This window comes from Triturus cristatus, chromosome 4_1 (genome assembly GCF_964204655.1).
Source record: "Triturus cristatus chromosome 4_1, aTriCri1.1, whole genome shotgun sequence".
Classification (NCBI taxonomy): Eukaryota; Metazoa; Chordata; class Amphibia; order Caudata; family Salamandridae; genus Triturus; species Triturus cristatus.
This window is the reverse complement of record NC_140585.1, coordinates 148,637,676-148,658,250: the sequence shown is the minus strand read 5'-3', so window position 1 is coordinate 148,658,250 and position 20,575 is coordinate 148,637,676. Positions and strand designations below refer to the sequence as shown.

At 44.8% G+C, this 20,575-nt stretch overlaps 1 long non-coding RNA gene across 1 annotated transcript in view; it reads right to left on the bottom strand.

Annotated features, from left to right (window-relative positions):
- Positions 1 to 20,575, bottom strand: part of LOC146851653 (uncharacterized) — a 93,765-nt gene that overhangs the window by 58,241 nt on the left and 14,949 nt on the right. The gene's annotated exons all lie outside the window — the stretch shown is intronic.

Here is a 20,575-nt window from a genome sequence, read left to right as displayed (position 1 = left end):
ATAATAAGAGCAAATACATCGAAAGCTGAACAAGTGAATGAAGTTTCGAGTCAAAGTTCAAAAGCTGGAGAAGAAGAATCAAAGGAGTCAAACGAACCAGTGGAAATAAAAAGAGTAAGAAGACCCAACCAAAAGTACAGATCACCGGAATGGTCTTATGTGGCACTGTCTGAAGGAGGAAAAGAAGAAGCAGTGACTCGAGATAATCCGGAAGAGATCTTGAGAGAAGTGGTTGAGGAAGATACTGGTGAAATTCTGAAAGTACTCTTGACTGACATTGGAGAAGAGTCGAGTACTGAGGATTTTGATGTTGGAGATCTAATACAATTTGATGTTGAAGAAATTGAAGTGAAGAATGACAAGTATCCAAACTGAGTGAAAGAAGGATTCACTTGGATCAAGTGAACGAAGAGATCATTTGGATAAACTGAAAGCTGAAGAATTGCTGAAGAATTGAAGAAGTTCAAACAGTAGTGGAGTAGTAGAGGCTAAACTAAAATGGCTAACATAGAGGATAATAGAAATAGATGTGCCTTCTTTAAAAGGTGGTGTAGGATGTGCTGCTGTTGTACTGGATTATTAATGCTTCTATGGGGTGTTTTAGTTTTATTAGTTACTTTTAGAGTAGAGTTTGAGATGCAGACAGAGAATGTGACAAGTGTAGGGAAGAATTCACAAAAAGTAGTTCCAATTAGAATTAGTAATGCTTACACACACAAAGATAGGTCAATTAATAACTTTTCTAGTAATGTTTTTTCGAAACTGTTATATGAATATGTGAAGACAATGGAAGTAAGGGATTGCTACGTCTGTATGCAATTACCTGCATCCGTCTCAGAGGGTGTTACTTATCATCATTTACCAGCTACATATGGTATTTCCTGTAGTATTTTAAGTAGTGTTTTTTATTTGTTAGGGAAAGTAGATTATAAGATGTCTAACAGAGATAGTATTTTTGGGCACTTGCCAATGAACAAAGAGCTGAATCCAGCTAAAGAAGCTAACACTTTTGGTGAGATTTTTATTGAAGAAAAAGGATTAACATTAGATTACATTTTTAAGAATAATTTAACTTGCAGTTTGAAAGGAGAGGAGAAAGCTTTCCTGGATATGGTAGAAGAAAGAAGATTGAACATGCATGAGAAAGCAGGAAAATATAAAGTGAGTGAGACAATTTGGGACATTGAGATGGGAAAAGAGTTGAAGAATGGGGCTAGTCCAACTTTAGCTCTAGATGCACCACAGAAGGGTAAACTTTGTATTACAAGAAGGAAATCCCAATATCATACATATTTTGTCGGGACTAGTGAGTGCCATGATACATACTTCATTGCAACAGGTTGGGGTTTCAGAGGTGGAGAAGATACGATTTTTCCAGGAGTATATTATGTTTGTGGGAATAAGGCTTATTACAAGTTGCCTGACCATTGGTATGGCACGTGTTATGTGGGCCTAGTTTTTCCAAAGATTTTTCATATAGATAAAGTAACAGATGTAGAAGATGTTAACTTACTAATGCGTTTTAAGCGAGAAACTTGGTCTGAAATAGTGGGTGATATTTTTGGGGTTTTGATTCCAGCAGTGGGAATTTCTTTGAATGCTTATGGAATTCGGAAGCTGTCTACAGTGGTTGATCGCTTATCGACAAATACCGCTGGAGGGTTTCTTTTGGTAAATACGGAATTAAGTGCCGTACGTGCCATGTCTATGCAAAATCGACTTGCCCTTGATATTCTATTGGCCAAGGAGGGTGGAGTCTGTGGAATGCTGAAAGTTCAACATTGTTGCACTTACATTCCAGACGAAAGCAGAGACCTAAAGGTCTATATCAAAAAATATTACTGATTTGCATGAAGAATTAGTACCACTTGAAGCTGAGAATTTGTGGACTAAAATAGCTAATAAAATGATAGCTGTTAAGGATTTTATTGCAAAGATAGGTAGTACTATTATAGGTAGAATATTGTTTCCCTTGTCTTGTATAATTGTGGCTTTATTAATAATAAGATTGGTGTGTGTGTGTTGTAAAAACAGGGGAGGGAGGAAGAAATTGAATAAAGAAAAGAAAAACAAGAGGTTGAAGAGAGAACCTCAAGAAATTGAACTAGAAGAATTGAGGGAGAGTGTTTACTTAGAGACGAAAAGGGATGATGAAAGAGTGACTGGTGTTTAATGTTGTGTAAGGGGAAAAGACATTTCTGATTTCTCCTAAAATGGGACTAAATTTTCACTAATTTTTTTTTTTTTTTGGGGGGTTTATTTGGTGATAAAATCACCAATGGGGGGATTGCTGGAGCAGAGTTTTCAGTTTGAAAATTCTGGGGCTTTTGAAGCTCTGGCATGTCTATTCGTTGTACTAAAGTATTAATAATTATTAATTAATTATTTGTCTTGTGCAAGTGCGTTTATATTAATCAATCCGTTTGTTTTAACAAGAAAGAGTTACATGTGAATGTGCTTAAATGTGCTGACTGATAATAACGCGTGTGTTAAATGCGTTTTCATGTTTAAACGTTGCTATGTGCTGTTTATTTTTGAGCACAAAACGCTATTGAATTAATGCTTTCTATGTTGCGAGTGCTAGATAAATGCATACACATAAGGGTATTAGTGGGGTTAACACTGTTTAATCACTATGCTGTAGTAACGTTGTTTTTGTCTCTTTTAATTAAGATGGTCTATTAAGGCCTATGTTGGCTAAAGAAAGAAGGCTGAATAGTGAGCCTGGCTGTGATTATAATTTGAAAACTGAGACGAGGGAGACCCCTGCTGGAAATGGTTCTGAAGCTAACTGACCATGGTCCTTGTCGAAAAACTTTCCATGAGGACAGCAGCAGTTTTTGGGAGTTCTCCAAGAGAAGTGAAAGTGTCCTTGGCAGCCTTGGAAAACAAAGGAGCCTTAGAGGGAAACTCTGAACTGTGGCTCGATGGCCGAGGAGAAGCAGGATAATAGTGATACATGTTTTATTTTCTTGGTTCCTGTTCCGTAGTTTTCGCTATGTGTATTTTTCATGAGCGGAGATTCACAAATGTAGCAATGTTACATCCTTTCCTTCTCGCTCTGCTCAGCAAGTCTGGCGGACATTATGATTTTTCCTATGTTTCAATGTATCTTTCTATTGTTTAGAATATTATAAGATGTTAGCCTAGAGAGGGTTTTTTGCCACTTGCCATTTTGCCTTTGCTGCGTATTGAACCTGCGTTGCTGAGGATTGATGCTGAAGGGACTTCGTCTTGAGAGACATTTACCGAGAGACTTGTCCTGACCCGTTCTGACATTTAGCTAGAATAGGTAACTATGAGAAATGATTTACTCTGATTGAATTTCCTTGACTAATTTTAGATAAAGCAATATAATTTTAAACATGGTGTTGGATATTCATTTTTGTCAATTATTGGGTTTGCGTTATTGATTATTGTTGTATATATTGTATAGACTATGCTTAGGGACAGTCACAAAAACCAGGTCTTATCGGCCTCGATATAGATGCAGGGTGTTTAGGAGTGTTTTCTTTCCACAGGTTTATTGCTGGTAGAGTATTTGAGCGTATGTTAGTGAAATGGGCCCTAGCGTATGATGTATGCATGTGCGTGTAACTGTGAGATTACTCTATCCGTGATAGTGGGAATATTATATACACCCTGATCTCTATCACACACACTGGGGACCGGGCCAGTGTGAAGATGGCTGACCCCCACGAAGCGCTGGAGGCATTGCTCATTTGGATGGGACTTACCAGCATGCAAGTGCGTGACAAAGCGGAGTGAAGCCCATTACCGACACAGCCGCATAGACACACGCCAAAATCAGGCAGTCAGTGAGAATACGGCAGAAGGTCGGAGCCCATGTCCGCTAAGTAGGAGAGACGTCCCGCACAGCTCGGAGCCCACAACACTGCGTGCGCACAGCTTACTTGCCGGAAGTGGCTGGAAACTGAAGGGCCAGTCAAGCCCTGGCGGTGCGACTGAACAGACGCAGTGCACCCTACGCTTACCTACATTACAGCTGGAGGGGCGCTGTGACTTGTGGCTCCTGCTCTACTACCGCTGTTGAGCTGCACCCATTGTGAACTAAAGCCATGGGGAAAAACGATGCAAAGCAACCAAAACTAACATTCGAAAAAAGACTCACGTGCCAGGTTTAAAGCAACCTCGCGGCTGACACTGTATCGGTGGATGGTGTGGCTGACGCAACACAAGAGGAGGATCTGCGTACCATCCTGAAGGATGTGAAAGCCAGCCTACTCACCATAGACTAAATTAGACTCACTCGCTACCCGTCTGGACCAGTTGAAGCAGAGGGTCGACAAGCACGAGACCCGGATTGATGCCCTAGAGAATAGAGTTTCCGGCTCAGACGAGAGACACACAGAGTTCTGTGAGCAGCTGCTACAGATGGGCAAAATACTTTGCGTAATAAAAGCCAAAAATGAGGATTTGGAGGCCAAGTCAAGGCGTAGCAATGTTAGAATTCCGGGAATACCGGAAACAACCACCATACCGCACATGGAGAAGTTCTTGGAAACCATGCTGGCGAACTCTTTGGGAGTGAACTTTCCAGCATGTTCCTGGTCTAACACCATTCTCTAGGCCCCAGACCTCCAGTGTGGGCACCGCCTTGTCCAATCCTGGCTCGCCTCCTAAACTACTGTCTTCGCAATACAGTTCTAAGGCAAGCACATGAACTTGGCTCCATCCAATAACAAGGCAATACAATGTCCTTCTATCCGGATTTTACTGAACTCGTTCAGGCGACTCGCAGGGAATTTTCCCCAGTCAAGAAACTGCTCCAACAGTCAGGAACTAAGTACGCTCTTTTAAACCCGGCAAAACTGCGGATACAAAATGAGGGCAAATTCCACTTTTTCACAGATGCAAAGGCGGCGTTGAAATTCAGCAACCAGATTGGAAGAGAAAGGAAATCTGGGAAGTCGGAAGACAGAATAACGTCAGAAGGGCACCTTAGCAAAAATGACTGAACATACCGTTCCTTGCTTAAAGCATGGCTCACTCGCACCACTGTTGCAGGCCATCCCTGTTATTTTATGTCCTTTATAGTACCTCTCTTGGCGCCTAGCTATATCATATGGTAGGCCATTTTTATACCAATAAATGACAATGTATCCTCTGGTGGAACATATATTGTTCACTATTCACACACATCCAGATCAAACGTATCACTCAATACAAAAATATCACAGAGGGAGGATTATCGTTCTCTGCTCAAAATAGTGTGCCAACATGCAGATGTGATAATAGAATTTGTAAAAATCTATTTATTAAAATCATTAAAAACAATTCATAATCAAGAAACATCAAATGTCACAGAGAGTCATATCTATTTCATATCTATACACAGTAGTACTAATATCCTGCAACAATTGTATTGCACATAAGACTCAATTTAAGAAGAGAAATAAAACAGATCGAAAAAGGTAAAAGGAGAGTATCTAAAAGACAATGCACTTTGTCGTCAATAAACCATATACGTGTTAAAGTAGAATTAAGCCTGGAACTCGATATATTGGGAATTATTTGATATCTATTGTGCCAACCCGCAACACAGATTAGGGGTCAAAGAGTCAACGCGTTTCGATGGTATCGTCCTGGTTAAACCATCTTTATCAAGACTGTAATGTTAACTCTCAAGTTGCATATGTAAGGACAACCAATGTAATACACCTTCCAGACTATATTTCGCTGCTTACGAGAATACAACAACGGATGTTTCCTTGGGGATGCACTGAATCTAAATACCACAGTTCAACCAAGATGGCTCGTTCGTATGATCAATCTTCCAAGCTATAGTCCACAGCTTACAAGATCATAACAGCAGATGTTTCCTTTACAATATACTGAAAAACACCACAACAGTTGTTCCCAGAATATCTCGTATGGAAGATCAATCTTTAAAATTGTCCCATAACTGAAGACGTGTAGTTAAATCTGTATCCTCAGATAGTATTGGTTTCTAAATATGCTTATAGCAAGGGAACTTTAAAAATAATGGTTCCAGATCTTGCCCTTCATCAATTGGGTCTTAATATCTGAAATCCGGCGCTGTTCTCTGTCTGGACAGCGTTTATTCGAGAAAGGAGCATTTATATACCATCATAATGCTGTGTCAGTACTTAATGATCTATTTGTATTTTTAGTTTCACAGCCCGAAATACAGTTCGGCTCGGCCACCCAACCTTATTTCGGTGCGCAACACCCACGGTTCCAGAGGGCCGGGTGTCCCACCGTAGCCTCCCTCAAAGGGCCCAGAGCTGGTCATCACACCACTGCCAATTAGCGCTAGAGGGACCTAGATTAAGCTCCCTGCAAGTGCACCTCAGCATGCTGTGCCCTTCCAGCCCACGCAGGGGTTGCACCCCTACACGCCACACACGCCATGTGCGCCCAGATCTTTTCATTAACGAACCCGGTGCCTTTCCTGCGTAAGCCAGGGGAACCAGCCATTAAATGGGCTGACTGGAAGGGGTATTTCCTGAACTACCTCTCAGTGTTGGAGGACGAAGGCGATGAGGAATTCTCCAGCAAACGTCGGAAGAAAATCCTGTTACATAATTTGGGGCCGGAGGGTTTGCCCGTGTACGACCAGATGGTGAAGAAGCCCAGGCCGTCATCTGACAACGACGTCTTCCAGCACACCCTCGAGGACCTGGACAACCATTACCAGCTGATGATATGCACAGCCATCGACCGTTACAACTTCTGCCAACGGAAACACGCTGAACCTGAATCGGTGGAGGACTACGTTGCAGCCCTCAAGAAACTGGCCATCAATTGCAAATTTGGCACCCTGCACGACGACCTCATAAGGGAACAAATCATCATGCACTCCACCCATTCGAGTGTACAGGAGAAGCTCAGGGTAAGCGGTGAAGCGCCCCTTCCAGAGATCATCGCGATTGTCAAACGAGCTGAGCTATCCAAATGCTGCGCCCTTGAGGCCAAGAAAGACACGGTGCCACAAGCCACTGTGTGCAAAATCACAGATCGGAAGGGTCTACAACCAAAAGCCATGACAGACAACACCCCCACCCTACAACCTACGTCTAAAGGCAGAGGCCCTGGTTGCGCCCCTCAGGGCAAACAAGGCACCTGTTACCGATGCTGCAGCCACTCCCACTTGGGCAATGACAAGAAATTCCCCGCATTCCACATTAAGTGCTCCATCTGTGGCATCACAGGACATTTCGGCAAAGTCTGTCGACGGAGGCCAAGAAACGCAGTGGTCAAGTACGTCCATGATACCTCTGATGATCAAGAAGGAGCGGATCACTCTGACCAAGACTGCATTCTTTGCATTGACGACCACTTCCTAGGCATAGAGGGTGTTGCGACCAAGAAGTCTTCCTACTAGTTGGTGATCGGCGGTGTACACGGCGCCATGGTAGCTGACTCCGGTTTGCCATACACCATCATCCAGAAGCAGATTTGGGACCGAGACTTCGCCCACGTGGTGGGGGACCATCTACACCCCATGGACGTCCATCCAGTCACATACATGGGGGAGCGGATTACCATGGTGGGATTCCGGCAGCTTTTGTTCAAATTCAAGGGCAGGCACACGACAGTGAAGTTGTACATGGCGCAGAAAGGCCTGTCGGTCCTGGGATGGGCGGACCAGGGAGCGCTTGGCATCCAGCTCAACCCTGGGGACACATACACAAGTGCTCCTGATGGACACTTCCACGCCTGCCTCGCTCCAAGCAGAGTTCCCCACAGTTTTCAGCGACCAAATTGGTAAGATGTCCAAGTTCTCCCACAAGATTGTGCTCAAAGATGGAGCGGTACCATTCTCCCACAGAGTCAGGAATATCCCGTTCAATTGCTGTGAGGCAGTGCAACTGGAACTCAAACGATTAGAGGACAGCGACATCATCGAACCAATCGAATGTTCCAAGTGGCTCGCGCCTCTGGTGGTGGCGCGCAAGCAGAACGGGAAGATACGCCTCTGCATCGATCTTCGCGAGCTTAACAAGAATATCATCGTGGACAAGTTTCCATTGCCCAACATAAACGAACTGCTAGCTCAGACCAAAAGCATCAAATGGTTCTCCACCATTGACCTCAAAGCTGCCTACCACCAGGTATCCCTCCACCCGTCATGCCGGAAACTCACATCCTTCATCACGCCCCTCGGATGCTATAGATTCAGACACTTGCCATTTGGACTCGCAGCCGCGGCTGCCGTCTTTCAAAAACTCATGCACAAACTGTTCAAAGGGGTCCAAGGAGTCCTCTACTTTCAAGACGACATTCTCGTCATGGGGAAATCCAAAGTTGAACATGATACCATTTTGCATACCGTTCTACACACTCTGGCAGCCAACGGCCTCACAGCAGAGTTGGAAAAATGCAAATTTGGTCTCTGAAAAGTCACCTACCTGGGGCTCGAAATCAGAGACACGGGAATCACTCCAAAAGCCGCAAACGTGGAAGCCATCAGAGCCGCACCATCCCCCAAACCCAAGGACGATGTTCGCTCTTTCCTGGGGCTGGCGGAGTTCTACAGTAAGTTCGTCAAAAACGCATAACCTACGCCAACTGCTCAAGGAGAAGAAAACCTTTTCCTGGTCGGAGGAGATGGAGGCGGAATTCTCTGCCTTCAAACTAGCTATCTGTGAAGCAGTTCCCCTACAGGGATTTGACAGAGATGCGCCCAGTATCCTGACCACGGACGCCAGCGACAAAGGGCTGGGAGTGGTCCTTTCCCAGAGAGCTACGGATCGCACCGAGACAACGGTAGGGTTCGCCTCACGCTCCCTCACCCCCAGTGAAGAGAGGTACAGCGTGATTGAGAAGGAGATGTTAGCTTCCATCTGGGAGATGGAGAAATTCCGTCAGTACCTGTGGGGGTCACGGTTCACGCTCCGTACCGACCACAAGCCCCTGATCAAAGTCCTCACATCCAGTGGCAACGTGACGGCCACTCCACGCATCGCTAAAATGACATTGCATCTTCTGGACTTTGTCTACGATGTGGAGTACATCCCTGACCCGCAGAATAGAGTGGCGGATTTCCTAAGCAGGGCAGCGGCCATGGAAGAACCCGTCACATTAACGGATTGGGACGACTACAGCGTCACCTTCATGACGGATCACGAACACACCATCAGTGCCCAGGACTGGGCGTAAGCTTACACGCAGGACACAGAACTCTCCCAAGTCAAATTATATGTCACACAGGGCTGGCCAGAGAAGTGGCACACGGAAGCAACTTCAGGAAATACTGGGAAGTCCGCGAAGAACTCTCCTTTGGTGAGGACTCCATATTTCTGCTGTGGGGCGACAAAGTGGTGCCTCCAAAGGCTCTATAAGACCGCATTCTCCACATCAAACCACGAAGGCCATCTGGGCATTGTAAAAACCAAAAGACGAATGAAACTGGTGGCCCACCATGGACATCCAAGTGGAAAGGTTCGTGAGGGACTGCACCCATTGCGTCAGGGCTGACAAAACTCTTGTCACCCTGAGACCCCCCACGGGCGAGTTCTCCACACCAAACAACCCCTGGGAGGACTTATCCGTCGACATTGTTGACCCCGTCCTAGACACCTGGCGTACACCAAAACACCTCATAGTCGTCGTGGACCGCTACTCCAAGTGGCCAGAAGTCGAAATCTGCGAATCAGTTGATTTTGACATCGTCATCACCTTCCTCACCAACATCTTCCTGAGGGAGGGCATCCCCAAGTCCATCACCAGCGACAACGGACCCCAGTTCACGTCAGCCAAGTGGACAGCTTTCCCCAACCGCAAGTCAAAAAGGGCCAACTAGGACTAAAAGGAGACAGCACGTTCAGCGAGCCCCTGCGAGTCGTAGACGTATACACCCACTCAGCCTTGTTGAGCGTCGGCAAGGTTCGGTCACATTCCATGATGGACAAGTGCGACAAGATCTTGCAGTGGGGCATGAACAACAGCGATCTAGATGACAGCCCCAGCATCGTGGGAGCGGCAGCACCATCTACAGACCCAGGAAGTGAGGCCGGAACCTCAGCTAAAGCGGATGGGCAGTCCAGATGGCCGAGGCAGGGTCCACCCAGCCAGGTTGCAGACGAAGGAGGCATTCTGTGTGAGACTCCTAACGCCCTCAGTAGTGACCAGGAAGAGGGCATGAGGTCAGATGCACCCCGCGGAGGAAGAGAGCAAGGGATCGGAACGCACACCCGCAAGGGCCGTGCGGTGAAACTACCGAAACACTTCAGTGACTTTCAATTGTGAACACTTCTCTTTTTTTTCTCTCTCTCTCTCTCTATCTCTCCCCCTTCTCCCACACCTGTGGGCCTCAGTTACAGTTGTTTCCGCCATTGTTAAGGGGGAAGATGTGTAGTGTTGCGGTTTAGCCTCTTGGCAGTCACGTGACCCGCCACAAGGCATTGCGGGGGTGATGTGACGCCGGTGGCGATGACGACCGCGATGTTGTAGGGAGCAGTCCAGCTCTCCCCTACGGAGTTATAATAAAGTACCCTCAAGCTGACCTACACTGTTTCCTGGTCCTCTGTCCCTAGGGTCTCGCTTCCCCACACCACACAGGGTTGTACGCCAGCAACTCCACATTTCCCCTATAACTTTTTGACTGTTTGAGTTTACTGCCTTGTTGGCTACGAATGGTGGGGTTCACTGCTCAACATATTTGGGGGGTTGGTGTGGGAGAGGGATGGGATGGAATAAAGTTGCTGTTGTTTGTTATCACAAATTGCCTTACTGAGAATGCTTACACTACACATTTCAATCTTGACACAAGACACGAGAAGCAACCACATACAGATGCTAAGCGACACTGATTGCGTGTTCGCCAGATGCGCCCACCATAAAGGGAGTCACCCGTTGGGCACAGTTGCCTCATTAATACTTAACACAGCCTCCATTCAGCAAGAATGGCATTCCTAAACTGCATCACCTGGAACGTTAGAGGTCTAAATGACCACAGGAAAACGAGGCAGATACAATCATATCCGACCAGACACAAAGTAGACATCTGCCTTTCACAAGACACCCATCTGAAGGGCACCTCCCAGTCAAAGCTGAAAGCCAGCAGGTGGTGGGACATACTAGCATCTAGTTACTCTAACTATTCACGAGGCGTAGCAATCCTACTTCGCCGGCGTCTTCCGTTGACAACAGAATGCGTTATAACAGACCCAGAAGGCAGATACATCATACTGGAGGGAGTGCTATACGGGAAACAGGTAATGATAGCCAACACATACTGGCCCAATAGTGATGATCCGGAATTTTGTAATCACGTATGGTCAGCGATTCAGTCAGTTGGGAATTCTGCCATACTTTGGGGTGGAGACTTTAATGTGGTGCTGTCAGAGCATGCAGACAGGGTGGGCGCATCCTGTAGTCATCATCTGCAAGCTGCTACTGTGCTACGCACCCTGTTAGAGAACGATTACCTATTAGACACCTGGCGTCTACTGCACCCCAATATAAGGGAGAGCACCTGCGTGTCGCACTAACATGGCGCGTGGTCCAGGTTAGACTTTTGGCTTACAAACAAAGATATGCATGCTTGGGCTGCAGCGGCTACACCTCTCCCACGCACGCTGTCAGACCACGCACCAGTGCTGATTAAACTTCAGATCCCACATCCCACTGGGAAGCCATTCACGTGGCGGCTTCCCCCACATGCACTGCTAGATAATGTGTTTAAAGCTGAGATATGGAAAAACATAACAGAATTCTTTGAGCTCAACGCAGACTCAGTGGAATCAGCGGGCACACTGTGGGAGGCCTTTAAGGTTGTGATACGCTGGACTTGCATAGCTCTGCAGTTGGGGGTCCTGAAAGACATATGCAAACACTCTCACTAACCTAGAGAGAGAAATTCGTGCTTTAGAGGCCCAACATTTCTAATCGCAGGAACCTGAGCTATTGGCTCAGAAATGGGAAAATATAACGGCTTTCCAGGAGGAAGCCGAAAGAGAAACCAAATCCCTACATAAATACGCGCAGGCCTGCAGATACGGAAAAGGCGACCGCCCTGGCAAGACACTGGCAAATCTGCTGAATCCCTCCAGGGCCTCCACCTACATCACAGAGCTCCACACACCCAATTCGCCACCTGTCCACACGCAATCTGACATATTAGACACCATGAAAAACTTTTACTCCCAACTATACACCACAAAGTCGTCTCCTCAGGACTCAGATTTACTGGAATACCTAGACACAATTGAGCTCTTGTGGCTGGACAGGGCGCACCATGACTACCTAGACAAGCCTTTCACCCCTGAGGACATACAACTAGTCATACAAAGCCTACCAGGAGATAAGGCCACTGAGTCCGACAGGCTCACTGTGGCAATCTACAAAGAATACATGTCACTCCTGGCCCCTCATCTCCTGGAGGTGCATCGGGAGTCACACCAAAGAGGGTCACTTCCACCGTCAATGCGTGAGGCAGTCATTATCACATTGCTCAAACCAGGGAAAAATCCCACTTCGTGCGACTCATATCGCCCGTTGTCATTAATAAACATTGATAATAAAATATTTGCCAAATTATTTGCAAATAGGCTGCAACCGTTACTCCCACTAATCATCCCGGCGGACCCGTCGGGCTTCGTGCCGGGCCGTTTCACGTCCCACAACGTCAGGACCATATTTGCGCTGATGCAACATCTCGCTCCGCATGTTTCAGCGATTGCCGCACTACTAGATGCCACCAAGGCATTTGATTCCTTAGAGTGGAGGCTCCTCTTGACGATCTTGGCATGGCTGGGTTTGGGCTGCACAATCATACAGCAAATCCAACACTTATATGTGTCGCCCACTGCCAGGGTCAGCGTCAACGTGCTTATATCTGACCTTATCACAATCTCAAGAGGCACTCGCCAAGGCTGCCCTTTGTCCCTCTTGCTCTTCGCCATCGCAACGGAGCCCCTGGCAGCACAGCTGAGGCAGCACCACGCAGACAACGGTGTGGGCTTTTCCACTAGAGGACTGATAGTATCCATGTACGCTGAGAATATCACGCTCTACATTAAGGACCCGGCTGTGAACCTCGTGCCCATTACACAAGACCTGGGACTCTCCAGGATACATAGAAACTGGGCCAAGTCCACCCTTTTCTCACTCACCGAAGGCACAGGCACATTTGACCCTGAGTTCCTGGTAGCATGGGCGGACGGCCCAACGCGTACTTGGGCGTTTGGCTAAGTAAAGACACTAAAGAGTTTTGGAGCGCCAATTATGGCAGGGTAATGACATGGAAAGAAGAAAGGGTACACAGGTGGAAGAAGTTGCCCCTCTCACTTACGGGCCACATAGCTATCACCAAAATGATAATCCTCCCTAAGCTGATTTACCTGTTCCTAAATATCCCTATGCCTATAACTGAGCCGTTCCTAAGGTGTCTTAAATCAAGCATGGTCGAGTTGGCTCGTGCCCGTCTGTTCAACATCAACATATTCGCGGACCTACACCCGGTGGCCCAATTTCTCACTCTGCAACAATTAAATGGAGCTTTCCGGCCGGCGCCTTTAGACACAAACCTATACCTCCAGTTGCGGGCAGCTTGCCGAGCAATACATGATACATTCCCTGCCAACCCGCCGACACTTGCAGCCCTGCAATGCTGGAGCAGGGTTTTCTGTTTAAACCCAAACATCAGCTTATATTTTTGTGTGTCATAATTAAAATTACTAAAGAATAATTACTAGATATTAATTTTGTCGAGTGGTCTGACTAATCAACTTTACTAATGAAAGAATTACACGTGGGAATGCAATTGCATGGCTTAATTAAATACGTGAACTAAGTTGTTGAGCAAATTAATTAAATACGTGTGGCTAAAGTGCTATTTGTTATGTGTTTGCGCTTTAAAATAACATGCTATAACGCTTCTTTATGTCGCAGAAGGCTAGATAAATACATACAAATAAGGGTATTAGTGGAAATTAACACTGTATAATCATTATGATGTAGTAACGTTGTTTTGTGTTTCTTTTAATTAAGATTGTCCATTTTGGCCTATTGGAAAATGGCCGACATTTACAGCCTGCATTTGAGTAGATGAAATATGAAGAGAGGCCTCGCTGAATATGGTTGAACATGACCTCGGCCTCTGTCTGAGCTAAAAGTTTCCGAAAGGACAGCAGCTCTGGGCTCATCGCCAGATATCCTTGGGACAGAACAATTGTCACAATGAACATTTTGATAAATTTGCGGTGGCTTCACTATAATTCCGGAGAAGAGCATCCATGAATGTTGCAGATTTAGTTTGTGCTTCCTTCTTCCGTGTTTTTATTTTTGAAATATTCGAGAGCGGAGATTTTTCTAAATGTTGCGAGCCAACATCCTTTCCTGCTCGCTCTGCTCAACGGACGCTTGGAGCTTGTTTGTAACTTTTAATGTGTAAGTTTTAGTATAAATATGACTAGACTAGAGAGGGTCTAGGGCCACTTCTTCTTGAACCTATGCTCGAGAGGATCGATGCTGATTGAGAGGACGGCGACTCGGGAGGCTTTACTGAGAGACCTGTCCTGACCTAAAATACGACATTTAGCTAGAATAGGTAACTATGAGAATAATGATTTCACTATTGAATGACTTTTCATTGAACTAATTTAGATAAAATAACCTTTTGTTTGAATTACAGTGTCGGGTGGTTATTTCTTTGTCATTTTATTGAGATCTCAAATGTGTATATTGTTTAAATCATGACTCGAGACAAATCAATTAGGTTGCATTGACCTCAGATTAGATGCAGATTGATTTAGGAGTTCTCTCGTATATTTAGTGTGGATAGAGTAATAGAATGAATGTTGGTGTGATGGGCCCTAGCGTATGGTGAGTGTATGTGCGTATGACTGTGGAATTACTCTGTCAATGGAAGTAGGGAGAATTTATATGCTCTGATCTGCAGCAGTTTCCTGGTAGCAGAGGATGGTTTTGATTATTGTCTTGATCTGATAAATTGCTTGTATATAGGCTTTTGGATTTATTGATTTATTGATTGATGTTGATACATGTACTAATACTAAATGTTGAAGTCGTCGTATTGAGTTATATGTAGTGTGTACGGCTTCTGGGACGTAGGGAGTCGGTGACGGTTCCGTAGTAGGGCAGAGGGAAGTGAGTGCTGCTCTCGGGAAATACGGGATTGTTGGCCCTGTACGTATGCAGGGAAAAGCGTGTGACAATTGAAGTTGCGCGTCGCATTGTCTGGGTTCGGAATTAGTGACATCATTGTGTGTTACTACTAGAGACATATTTCCTGTATAAAAGGAGTGTGTATGGTAGCGAAGGTTATCTGTGAAACTCTGGTTTTAAGTCCCAGGGATCCGTAAGGTTCGCCATTAAAGCTTATCGCTGGAGAAGTAATAGGTATTCTCTGAGCTTGTTTGAAGGACTGAGTAGAGGTAAGCGCTGCTTGGTTAACGTGTGTTATAATTCTGTAGTGGGACAGACTGTTCGCTGTTCTTGGGAAAGGCAGGATTCTGTGTGGATGTACTACATTTTCTGGTATGAAAGTGCGTGAATGTATGAGCATTTAGTTGATTGTGAGACTCTTTGGAGCATTCTGGGAGGAAACAGTTAATGGATGCATGTTAGAAGGGCAGAGTAGAGGGATGTGCTACTGTGTCAGCGAAAGTAATAATTCCGTGGTAGAGCAGAGATAAGCGCTGTTCTAGAGAGAAGCGGGATTCTTGTGAGAAAGGTCTTCACTATTCTGTGGTTAGCGGAGCAGACAATGGAGATGTTTATATGTTGTAACTAATAAGATTTGTGGAATCTAAAACAGAGTCTACCAAGAAGGTTTTTGTAAAGGAGGGGTAGACGAGTGACAGGAGACAGGAGTAGAAGCGACTGCAGCGACTACTGACGTCAGAAAGACCGCGCTGTGATTGGACAGCGGGTTAGAACACTGAAAGCGTTGTGATTGGTGCGTTGGTGTGAGCCGCGCAGCGATTGGAAGGAGTACAGGGTGACGTAGACGCTCCGGGATTGGTGCGTTGGTGTGAGTCGCGCTGTTATTGGATAAAAGATCGTACAGTTGCGGAAGGGACTAGAGGGTTGTGGTAAACGCAAAATGTATTACCAAACAGAGGAAAAGAAGAAGACATCCTTGTTTAGTAAAATTAAAAGGTGGTTCGACAAGGATAAGGACATAATAACTAGAGAAGGTGAATTGCTACCTCCGACAAGAACCCCTGCATCCTTCATGGTTTCGAAATATGGGTATCATACCTGTATCTGGTTAGACAATTGGGCTAAGTACACTAAAGAAGATGGTGTTTTAGCGTTCCCGGAACATGGTTCATTTAATTTGGCCGTGTTGAGAAATTTACGGGAAAAGGTGATGTGTCTAGAACCTAGACCAAGGCCGACACAGTTTGAGGCATTGGTGGAATGGGAAGATGAGGTGCATGAGCGAGAAAAGCAGAGGAGTGGAGGTAATTATAGGTACATTTTTGGGAGGAAATATGATCGTGAGACTCATCATGATCGAATGAGGAGATGGCGAGATGCTAGTATGTCAGAGGGATTGTATCCTATGAGAACTATTGAGGAAGCAGAAGGGAGGAAAGGTACGGAAAAGGTACAATATGCAGAATTGAGAAGGTATGGGGCTAATGAATATGAGGATGAAGTCTTGGATGACATGATCTATAAGAGACCACCTCCATATAGACCAGAACCAGAAGTGAGAACACCAGTTGCTACTCCAATAAGAGATACTTTGCAGATCATTAAAACAGAAGTCGCGACACCTGATTTGAAAAGTGGTAGCTCTTTCACGGAAAGGGAGAGAGAGAGAGAGCGAGAGAGAGAGAGTGTAATCGGGGATGAGAGAACAAGAGAATTAGCAAGAACGACATCAGAGTTGACAGAGAAAATTAGGGAATTGACAAAGAATCTGGAAGCTGTTACAGTGCCTGTAACCATAGGTCCGGTTATGCCTATTTTTGATAAGCAAAGAATGGGTGAAAGTGGTTTGACAGTTCCATATGTAGGAAATGGTCTGATTGGTTTTTTGGGAGGGTCAGGAATGAGGACGGAAGAGAATCATTCGAGACAGTTGAGACATGACACATGTGGTAGAGAGTTAGTTGTACAGCCTAATTCAGGATTGAATACTGGTTGTGTGGAAGGATCAATTTTGGAACCACAGAGGATGGCAGAACGAGTGAATACAGTGAAAAGGTCTACAGAAATAACGGCTGAGGATTTGAATGATTGGTTGAAGGTTCTTCAAAAGAAGGTAAAGATTCTCAGGCAATTGATGTAGCAAGGTTGCGCATAGAATTGGAGGAACTTATAGCAGGAAGAATTCCTACAGAGATGTTGAAAAATCATCATGATGGTGAGTTGTTTTTCATGTGCAAGAGTATTACATGGAGGGCTAAGAATACACATGACAGGTTGAAAGGAATACCGAGTGAAATGGGAGTTGATATGGATAAGGTGAAAGTTTTGCAGAAGCCTTACAGAGTGGATTTTTCTGATAAGGATATCGAGAATCTAAATGATGTTGGCAGAACAGGGCAGATTAAGGAAATGATTTCCTTATTGCGAAAATGGGGTGATGTGGAAAAGTGGAAGGATAGGTGGTACAAGAAAAGGGAAGATTCAGTGGACAGGACTTACTCAGCATTTCCCATGAGAGAAAAGGAAAAAACAGTGGATGCCTACCCTATGAGAGAGATTCCTGGAGGAGGATATGTACATGTCCCATGGACTAGACAGGATATTTTGTCATTTACGAATGATTTCCCTCGACTGAGAGAAAAGCCCGTCGAGTGGTATAGGCAGGTTGATAGGTTTGTGAAATTGTCAAAAGTGCTGTGGATCGACCTGAATAGTATGTTTGATATAATTGTTCCAGCAGACTTGTGGGCAGAGTGCAAAATAGTTGTAGATTGGCCTGCTAAGGAGTACCCAAGAGATCAGAAAACGGGAGCTCCTGACCCGGAGGTAATGAAGAAGTACGAGCAGGTTATTGTGTTTCTGAAGAATAAGTTACCCCCTAAAGAGACAGACTGGGTTAAGATAGATCGGACACATCAGGAAGCAAAAAAATCAGTTCATGCTTTTTATGAAAGGTTGATACTGGCTTTTAAACAGTTTAGTGGAGATGAACATCTGGGTGATAAGGATTTGAGTCATTTTGTATACAGATTTGTATATGGCTTGAGACCTGAAATCAGTGAAATGATTCGTGAGCACACAGTCGATTGGCAGAGTAAAAAGATTGATGAGATCTTGAGACATGCGAAATACTTCAGTGATGAAATTGAGGCAAAACAAAGAAAGCTGAAGGAGAAAGCAATGTGGGCACAGGTGAAGGTTGCAGAAAGACAAGAAGCACAGCTGGTTGAACAAGCAAATAATCCAGGAAATAGGCCCAGATATGGTACAGGAAAAGGAAAGGGGAATCTTGCAGAGGCCAAAAAGAAGTTTCCGTGTCACAACTGTGGACAATTGGGGCATTGGAGAACCGAGTGTACGAATCCACCATTAGTGAGTAATGAGAATAAATCCTTGAATCAACAGGTGCAGAACGAGGGGTGTAATCATCAACAGCAACAGCAGAAGGTTGTTAAGCAGCAGAATCAAGAGCCAAAACCGCCCTTTCCGCAGAATAGAGGGTCCCAGAAATATAACCAGGACTCAGGATTCTACAATGATGAGCAGGTAAACAAACCGAGACGTTCAAACCCGGTACAACAGTACTGGTTAAAGAATGAGGGGAGTGAGTCTGAAGGGGACTACTGACGGTGCCAAAGAGAGGAGGAAGAGTGCATACTTGGAGCAACTCTAGAAATAGACCAGGCAGGACCATTTGTAGATGGGAAAATAAATGGGGAAAGTGTTACTTTTTTAGTAGACACAGGAGCGACAAGATCAACTGTCAGGTCAGCAGATATAAGAAGTCTTCCTCTCTCGGACGAAGCAATCCAAGTGGTTGGTGTAGCTAATACACAGATTAAGACTCGTCTTACTGAACCAGTAAGGGTAAGGATAGGGAAATTTTCAGATATGCACAGGTTTGTGGTCTGTGACACTAGTCCTGTGAACTTGTTAGGTAGGGACTTATTGTGTAAAATGAATTGCACAATTTTTTGTACTCCGGATGGAATAGCCTTTGAGACACCGGATGAGGATGTCTTATACAGGATGACCCTGGATAATAGAGAAAGTGAGATTGTTGGAACATATGCTGTATTTAATCCAGATGACTTGCCTCAAGAGTTGAGGAATACAGTAAAAGCAGCAGTTTGGGATTTTACTGGAGAAGATGTGGGATTGATGAATAATGTAGATCCAGTAAAGATTACAGTGAAAGAGGGAATCACTTATCCTAATATCCCACAGTACAGACTGACACCAGAGATAATTGAGGGAATAACGCCTATAATTGATAAGATGATTCAGCAGGGTGTTTTGAGAGAGTTACTGAGTAGCCCGTGTAATTCACCGATAATGGGGCTGAAGAAACCTAATGGGAAGTTCAGGATTGTGCAGGATTTGAGAAAGATTAACAAAATTGTGGTATCATGCTGTCCCATTGTGCCAAATCCGTCAGTGATTTTGTATCAGATTCCTCATGATGCTGAATGGTACACGGTAATTGATTTGTGCCATGCTTTCTTTTCAATTCCATTGCATCATGACAGCCAGCCGATTTTTGCACTTCGGTTTGGACAGCATATTTTGGCATGGTGCCGTATCCCACAGGGGTATACAGAGAGTCCTTCAATATTCAATCAGTTGCTGAAGAAATCATTGGAAAGTCTGGTCATGCCTGAAAGTTCAGTACTAGTACAGTATATCGATGATCTATTTGTGGCATCGAAGACACGTGAAGCTTGTGAAGTAGATACCATAGCTTTACTGAATCATCTGGCAGATGGAGGGTTAAAGGTATCTCCAGCCAAATTGCAGTTTTGCAAGAAAGAAGTACATTATCTTGGACACAATATTGAAAAGGGTCTGAGAAAAGTGACCAATGACAGGATCAAAATTATCAGAGGAATGAGAGCACCAATGACCCAGAGAGAAGTGAGAATGTTTCTGGGAATGGTGGGTTATTGTCGTCAGTGGATAAGTAATTTTTCCCTGATAGCAAAGCCATTGATTAAATTGACTAAAAGTGAAGTGAAAGATCCATTGGAATTGAATGCAGAACAAATGGCAGCATTTGAAGAATTAAAGAGCAGATTGTGTGAGGCTCCTGCTCTGGGAATGCCAGACTATGAGAAGGAGTTTGAACTCTTGTTGGATGTGCACTTTCAGTGTTAATACAGAAACATGGACGTCTGAGAAGGCCAGTTGCGTACTTCTCATCAACACTTGACCCAGTAGCTGTGGGTTTACCAGGTTGCCTGAAAGCAGTAGCTGCTACACGCAGAAGCTTGGAACAGAGTGAGGGTATAATAATGGGATATCCTGTACGGGTGTTTGTACCTCATGATGTGGCAATTCTTTTGACAAGAAGCAGGACTCAATATATGTCACATAGTCGGCTGACTAAATATGAGAAAATCATTCTGGGAGCATCAAATGTGACTCTTGAGAGATGTGTGAATGTGAATCCAGCGACACT